We start from the raw sequence: 8990 nt of genomic DNA, 5'->3' as shown, positions 1-8990 counted from the left end.
AAGAGGAAAAAGGACACAAAAGAAGAAACCATAAGCTTCCAAAACTTGAGGAGGAGCTCTAGACTCCGGGGTAAGGTGAAGAAGGTGAAATAAAAATAGGCCCAGTTTATAAACTTAGAGGAAGAAACCCTAGTTCAATCCCCTGACATTATTCCATTTGAACAAATTCCATAGAACTCTCCTCCACAGAATTTTGAGGGCAGTCCAAGTAGAGCTTCTCCTGGCATAGATCCAGTCCAAAAGCAAATCGATGACTACATAGAGTCATTAGAGAAAAAGAATACCTCAGTAGATCCAGGAACTTCAGCTAATCCAGAGCAGCCTGTCACCCCACAAGAAGATTTAACTAGCTCTCTCAAACAAGAAATTTTTGAGCTATAAATTCTGAACAGGCACATCCAAAAAGAAAATGAAACCTTGAGGGAACAAAACAAGCTGGATAGAGTTATTCATGACAAAACAATTCTACACTTGGGATTATGGTACAAGAAAAATAGAAAGCTGAAAAGGAAAAATAAGAAGCTGAGCAGAGCACTCATTAACCTCAAATACAGACTTCTTCTGAGGAAGCCAAGGATGGCAGTCAGTGCAAAGAGGAGTAAGAAGAGGAAGTTGGATGTGCTGGTAGAAGTATCAGAACAAATGCAGTAGGAGGGAGAAGTTCACATTTTTTATTGCATGGGGACATGCAACAATTTTGTAGTGGGGGTATGTTGAGCCTCAAAACTACTTCCTCCCTAGCAACTTTTCTCATCCCTTTCCTTTGTTTTTCCATGTAGAAAATGCATTATCATCATCAATGACCAATATATATTTCCTTAAAGATGACATTTAGTGATTTACATATTACACTTTTATGTTTTTCTATTTGAATAAATTTTTGTCTTTTAGCTACGGAACGCAGCCTATTCTACAACTAATCGGTTGTTCTGCAACTATCTTCATGCTTCAACAGGTTACAGGTGTCAAACAAGGAAACTGGCCACATGGGCATCTTTGGAATGGTCACGACATGGATTCTATCCTAGTTAACCAGCCCAAATTGACAAAGAAACCAGCTCAAGACTCCGGTCAATGGAGAAGTCAAACGTAGAGACCGAAGGCAACATGACTCTGTTTTGTGGATAATCAACACGTTTCACAGTGATGGGAATCGTTATCCGAAACAACTTCTTAAACCCGTGGACTCCAACAGCCATCTGTGCAACTGAATCCAACAACCATCATCTTGTATTTATGTCTCCAGTAGCCAAGGAAGAGAATTATGTGTGCCTGTCTTCTATGTGTTTTTGGCTGTAGCTTATTTTTCTCCACAAAGAGTTGCATAATTTTCTTATAAATACCTGTGCAAAGAACTTAGAAGGAGTTCTAATTTCCTCATGTATTAAGCTCAGACTACTGCTCTGTAATTTTGAAAAACTCATTTCCTATGTTTTTTTTTTAATATGAAGATTATGGATATGTGAAGGAGTTTCTTGGAGTTTGATTAAGTACGCATAACCTGATCAGTTGTAGAGAGCCCCTGCGCTAACTGAGGTTTTATTTCATTTTGTTTTATCTTTTCTAGTTAACTGTAAATTCATCATTTCTTCCATAGTGTTCATAATTGTTTTTGTACTAACCTTGTTTATAATGCAATCCTTATCATTTTCTTACTAATGCAGAATAGTTTCTTTCAGTACATAATAACTCCTTTTTGCTTAATTTCTTTCTAGTTTTTATCAGTAGTTAGAAGTTGAAATGCAGTAGTGTAATGTAGTTTGTTTTATTTACTGTTTCACTAGTCTTTAAGTTTTCAATTAGATTGATCAGTGCCATTACTATTCTTGCCATTATATTACTAGTTTATTGACTCATGGTGTAGATGAATGTTTCTAAAAATCCCTTCTAGTTGATAATTCATCTTAAACTAAGTGGTTGAATACTTTATTCATGCAATGAGTCTTTTTTGCATTTTTACATTTATTTTCTCCTAGAATAATGAAGTACAAAATTCCTCAAAATGTCATCACAAGGAGGTTTTTCTCCTAGAATTAAGAGGCAGAGTAACTAAGTACTTCATTTAGTTTTGTTTCCATAATAGATTAGACATTAGTTACAATTCACTTTCAGTTTTAGTATTTCATTTAGTTTTTTTTTTACAATAGATTAGGCATTAGTTGTAATTTCACTTTCAGTTTTAGTATTTCATTTAGTTTTTTTTTACAATAGATTAGGCATTAGTTGTAATTTCACTTTCATTTTTTAGTATTTCATTTAGTTTTGATTCTGTAATTGATTAGACAGTAGTTGCAATTTTACTTTTTAGTTTTTAGTTCATGAATTGGGAATAATGATAAGAACAAAAATAGAAACTCTGTTTTCATTTCTTGACTAAACTTTGCTTCCAAATCTTACTTAAGCTCTTTCAATTCTCATTTCTTTAGGTTCTTAGCAGTCTTTACAGAAGTTAGATTTAAGATTTTGTTAGTTACATTGTAAATCATTAGGGATTAAATGACCAAAAACCCCCAAAACAACATAAAACACAAAACAATGAAGTAAGAAGGGTCATCTAGCACAAACAATGCACTACACTTCATCAGTTTACGATACTCATATTGATAATTTATGTAGAGAATTTTAGGAGACTAAATTGACAAAACAGTATGGTCAAGTAACTTGGTTATGCCCATCTTGTGTTGCTTGCTAATTTTCTAGGAGCAAGATTTCTTCCAGTTTTATCCCTTGATGAAATTCATATGTAAATTACTCCCTTATGCTCTCATATGCATATTGTCTGTCTCACACTTACTATGTTATTCTAGTATAATGGCTTTCCTCTATGTCGACAACGTTTTTCCCACTTTATTCAACAGTAGGTTATTTACCACCCTTGACAACAATTTTATCCAAATATGAGAATACCTAACTTACACAATAGTCATATTTGGTATCATCATCCCTTCTTTTCTTATTTTATATATATATCTATCTATCTATCTATATATATATATATATAGATATATATATATATATATATATATATATATATATATATATATATATATATATATATATATATATATATATATATATTATTCTATTTGTTTATAAATTTCTAGGAAGGCCTTGCCTAATCCTCATGATGGCTCTCAATTAATGATCTACCCCATAGACACCATCACAATTCTAAGATCAAATATATTACACAAAAAATTACCGAAGTTCCCTGACAGTTGTTTCAATCTACTGCTTCCACGACAAATACTATCTTTATCCTTTGTTCAAGTGGGGTTTCTTCTGCTCACATTTTTTATTATATATAATTTCTTTCTCTTTAGTTTTTATTCAATAGACCATCAAGTCTTAAAAGCATTAGGTAAACCAAGAAGAAATTGCTATGACAGTTCAAGGGCATAACTTAGAGTAATACAGGCACGCTTAAAATCCACAACAAATGACGAACTACATCATAAAATCTTACCATTATACAACTTTGACTCACCTATACTGCAATTTACTGATTAAAGTACCTGGGGTCATATGTGTCACGGGGTATTCCCCTTGCACCATTCGTGTTTGTTTGTTGCCTCAACACAATGTGTTAGTGTGGTTGTATTAACAAATTGATTCTATAATTATATGTTCATTCCCATCAATCACTGATTAAATTCCATTTGTGCCTAGAGAAGTCAGTGTAATTATTAAAGGTACATATCTAGGATAACTTGAACTGGTGGCATCCCCTAATAACCAACATATGTATGTTGGTGCTAATATGCTACCAACGTTATCTTTACCACAATGTAATTTTTATACAATTATGTGTCACATTTCTTTACTTACCTCACTCGACTACCCACCGGTTTTTTACCATACTCTACCTGTACTCATTATCCATCCTCTGAGTCATATTGAGACATCAGTCTCCTAGAATTATTTAAGATACACATTCGTTGTTGTATGTACCTATATTTATACATTTATATTTTCTTATGGTGTCCTCTTTCAACTTAGGATATTGATCAAAATTCCCTCGGGAAAAGCATCAAACCAACAAGGTAATCTTCGCCATTTTAACTAAATCACCCATGACATTTAGCGTGCAATCATTCATGTACATCTTATTACTTTAATTGATATCAAATATTTAGACATCAAAATTCCATTTAAAAGTCATTTCGATCAATCACACTACTCTTTTGTCATCTGGTTTTCATTCGTACTTAACCTTCCCACTTATGAATAGTTATATTTATTGAATCATTTTATGATTTAGTATTGCAAGTATGTAACTCACAAAATTGTTGATTTCTGCAGTGCTCATATTAAATTTCATATTTTGAAATTGATTCTGATCTTACTCACTTTATATGTGCTACATTTGATGTGTAGTAGATATTTTTAGGATACCAACAACATTGTTCTGATGTATTCCCATTTCCATTTGGGGTCGGGGAATAACTTAGATACAATTAGTATGTTGCTTACAAGCCAAAAGTTCCAATTATAATGCTTTCTTCCTTATTTCCGAGACTGATCTTCATCCACCATTTATCATGACTAATATTTGTTTAATGGATTCTTGATCATGTATTTTATTCAACAATTCTATTCACATATATTATTATGAGTTTGGAGATTACAATAATTGTGTGCCCTCTACATCCAAGAAAATCATAATTTATTTGGATTCATTTCCTAATGAATTTTCATATTTTTGAAATTGACTCTAATCATATTCACCAATTAAGTTTCAAGCTAATATGTTACTTCAACTTAAAAATTTCATTCATATTTCTTACTTTATTATTTATGAGACTAGTCTTTCATTCCAAGCTATTACCAATGTTTATCACAATTCACCTCCATTTCACTGGTTCTTAAACAATAATTTTACCCAACAATTCTACTCCAGGTCTTAACCACTTGATGATTTTATTTAATTATATAGTTTTTAATCTATTTTGAAAAGAAATTTATGTGCCCTTGTTCTTAGCCCTTTTTTATTATACAAAGATTAATTATTACAATGTTCTTTCACTCAAAGAGGTCAAAAATATTTCTCTTAAAATTTTTGTCGTAAGAGGCCATCATATCTCACCCTACACAAGAAACTGTGATGCATTATCAAATGATTTATGTACAATACTCCATACTTATGGTGCGTGCCAATTATTTTGTTGTTGTAACCAGTCTTTTGATGACTCTCACCATCAAGGGAATCTCTAGTAATAAATTTCATCATTTATTGTTGCATTAAACTTATTTATCCCTGGGTTATACTTTTAGCACAAAATTTTGTGTTTTTTATTTCCATCACTAACTGACTAGCACTTAATTTGGTGGAAAGGATTCTTATGGATCACCCAAGATACGCCAATAGCTCATATTTACACACACATTTTTTTAATCGTAAGGATTCTATTTTCTCCACTCAAATTTGACCAAGATATTATTTACTCTTTCAATAAGATGACATCCAATCTATGTGCAAGTAGTTTAATCCAGTTGAGTGAACATTATAGCAATTAAATATTACCTATTTGCAACCAAAGGCATCATTACATATTTATAATTATTTAATAATATGGAACTTGATATTTGCTTCACTTAATATCACAAACTATAAATTTCTCTCTGTTCACTATCCACAGTCATGGGATATGATTCACTAATTTACATGTGTCAATAATTAGGTGGTCCACACAACTATCTACACTCCTAGACACCCAACATATTAGTTTGATAATTAAGGGTGCCCGAACAATAATTCAATTTGTCTTTAGATAACGGGACCTTCGCAATCATTCTAGTATGACTGATTCATTACTTCTATTTTCCATAGAATTTTATTTGATGACTCATTTATTATTTATCACCAACTCTTAATTGGTGATTCCTACCCTCAATTATGTACTATATTTAAATAACGTAATGGGTACAGACCGGGGTCCTTCACCCAGCTGCACCCTCCATTTAGGAGTTTATTTAGTTAAGGTACAGAACTTGGTCTTATAGGCAGGGTCATCACTTTCAATTCTTCTTTCTATAGAATACAACACAATTTGCTATCATCTACCCTTAATCACGCCACAATATTGAATCTCTTCAATTCTGATACCACTTGTAACACCCCCTCTCAAACTTGTTTTTTTTAAGCTTTTCACTATGTTTGACCTTATCATGAGGCAAGAGCTAACCATTATTCCTTTTGTTCAAATCTCCTTTTCCTATTACTTTCAAGGAAGGAAATTTTTCTACTAAAATTTTAATTCAATGGTTGATCTAATTAGGTTTAGTTCCAATTTCAATGTCCTCTGTTAAACATTTTTTCTATGCTTATAAAGTTTTCATTGAATTGACCTTCAACAAGGAACATACACAAGGTTTATTCACTTAATGGTTGCTTGTGACTTATTTTATGACCGCTTCATAGCGACTTTCAATGGATCTAACTTAACTTAACCCTTTGGTATTTGTCTTATAATGTAGAGGGAAAGCGACTTTCAATGGATCTAACTTAACTTAACCCTTTGGTATTTGTCTTATAATGTAGAGTTCCCTTAGAACTTTCCCGAAGTTCCTGTTGTCATACACTTACGAGAACTTGTGACGGATTTGGCACCGACAATGTGTCTTGGGCATCACCGTTGATTTTCAGGGTTACAATCGAATGGTGTAGATGCAAATAGGGAGGATTAGGGTAACTACCATGCCCTTATACCACATTGACAACTCATTTTCACCCCGGTATGTTCAGGAGAGCTACACTACTTGTGTTTTAACCTTAATTCAGTTAGCTCAAGACTTATGGCTGATGTTGCTATGTCCACACCTGGTGAGTGTGACGTCTTCTATCAAATTTTTTTGTGTCATTTCCATATTTATTTAAGTAATCACACTATTGTAACACTATTTCATTTTCCCCTTTTGTGTCTTCATCTTTCAGGGGCTTCTTAGCTAGTTCTGGTTTTCTTGTTGTTGTGGTAGAATTAGATACCACGTACTCCATTTTACAAGATAATCAAGGGTAAATTCTACTTCGTTTAAGAAACCCTATTCTTATTTATTACACGGTTTCCACTCCATCATGGATTTTGGCTAAAGTAAATGATTTTGATCAGGATGTCGTCTAACGACTGCCAAGAAACCCTAAAGTAAATACTTTCCTATGTTTCTTTACGTACTTCAAATTTCCTGCAAAGTATAAGTATGATTGACTTTTCATCTTGATCGTTTCTGTTCTTGGTTAGTCATAGGTTAGAAATTGACACTGCTCCCTTTTTAGAAAATAAGTGATTATGCTCAATTGGAATTTCACTCAATTTCCATAAATTTTTACCCCACTTCTTTACTTCTTACAGGTTTCAAGGGTTCATTTCTCATATAGAAGTTATGGCATAAAGAAGCGAGTTTTCTTGTTTACAAACTCCTAGTTTTCCCAACACATAGTCTGGGTGTTGGTTAATATTGTCTGTGGTTTATGAGAATAACCCATTAGGGTTCTTCCCCATAACTCCCATGCTCAGGGGGTTTAAAATTAACAACTGTTACAGATTATGCAATTCCTCAAAGGTCCTCGGTTTACTTTCAATTGTATTGGGCTAATGTAGGACTTATTTTCAATACTGCACTTTCTGTGTTTTATTACTATACCCTTAGGGTTTATAATTAGATTGAGTAATCCTATTATTTTAAATGTACTGATAATGTTAAGATTTTTCTTTTATGATCTTGCGGGTTGTGGAGATGAATTACTTTTCCTATGTTTGTAAACTCCTAAGGCCCATTTGGAATCTATTTAATGTTTTGCTAATGATTTTGAAAAAACCATGGTGTATTTGCATATCCACTACTGTATATTTCCAAGTATATTTTATATGGTAACAATAAATGTATATTTATAGGCCAGGATTATCTCAGAAGCAAATCATATAACCCAAGATGTGCCACAGGCATATGTAGGTTGTTCAAAATTGCTTCTCAAAGATTTCTATTTGCAATTCTGCAGGTTGTTGAATGTAAATCTTAATTGTATTTTGTGTGTAGTTCATGTTTACATCTTAACAACAATTATCTATAAAACTTCTTTAAATCTGACACATCCCATTGATTTGTTTCCATAATATTAATTCTTCCTTTAATCGAGAAACTACATGTGTATTGTTATTTCTTAAAAGGAAATAGACTTGTTCTCTTTCTTTTTTGTATTTGCATTCTACAGTTTTAAATAGTTAACAATACTTTTAGAGTTTCTAGAATTGTATTCCCAAGAACTATTTATCCTTCATAAATAGTCTAGGAATTGTTTTTAGGCTAGCCGGCCCAGGCCAGCTCAAGCTTAGAACTATCCATCAGATGCAAATTTATTCTCATGTTCAAACATAAGAGGACAATAGTTCCTAAATATTTTAGCTTTACAAATCATTGTTTTTAACAGCACATCCTCTATACAGTTATACAAATAAATCGTGCAGAGAATAATAGCTTCTCCAAAAGAATATTTTTCTTATCTTTTGTTTTGTGTTTCCTTAGATGATATAACTAATTGATATTATTCTGGCTTACTCATACTGATAGATTTCCATAAAGATAATTTTTCAAACCGTTGTCTTCTTTGTTCACTTCCTTCAACCAGGAAACAATTCACTGCAACTAGTGACAAAAACATTTCACTAAAATAATTTACAGAAAGAAATAATTTACAGAGAAGTAATTTACAGAGTGTGCATAAACACTTACCTGTTTAGGTGTAGGCTACTAGGGAATCCACAAGGATTAAATACCACTCTTCTCAACCAATGAGAATGACCACCACCAGTTCTCCCCCTGAGCAAGTTTTCCTCTTCCAGAACAGTAATTTGATAGAGATCTAGTAAGGTATGTCAAAAGGCATCAAGAATGTGGAAGTCTAGCCCAGGAATTCACAGACTCAAAAAGTATAACTTAGGGATTCCACTAGCTCCAGCCAACTCAATAATACACTATTTGGAAGTGCCCCCTAA

The 8990-nt window shown here is 32.7% G+C and overlaps 1 long non-coding RNA gene across 2 annotated transcripts; it reads left to right on the top strand.

The window, feature by feature from the left end:
- The first annotated feature begins 6581 nt into the window (after positions 1-6581).
- Positions 6582-7665, top strand: LOC149219032 (uncharacterized). 2 transcript variants are annotated; one of them, XR_016248671.1, is made up of 3 exons: positions 6582-6823; positions 6935-7015; positions 7350-7665. It is a non-coding gene; the product is annotated as an uncharacterized LOC149219032 (long non-coding RNA). The 2 variants fall into 2 exon arrangements; XR_016248670.1 differs by having other exon boundaries at positions 6935-7142.
- The last annotated feature ends 1325 nt before the right edge of the window (positions 7666-8990 follow it).

Source organism: Pinus tabuliformis, chromosome Q, assembly GCF_031772625.1.
Source record: "Pinus tabuliformis cultivar Carrire ecotype Pingquan chromosome Q, CPIR1, whole genome shotgun sequence".
NCBI classification, from domain to species: Eukaryota; Viridiplantae; Streptophyta; class Pinopsida; order Pinales; family Pinaceae; genus Pinus; species Pinus tabuliformis.
Note: the sequence above shows the minus strand (reverse complement) of the source record. Positions and strands in the feature narration are given on the sequence as shown.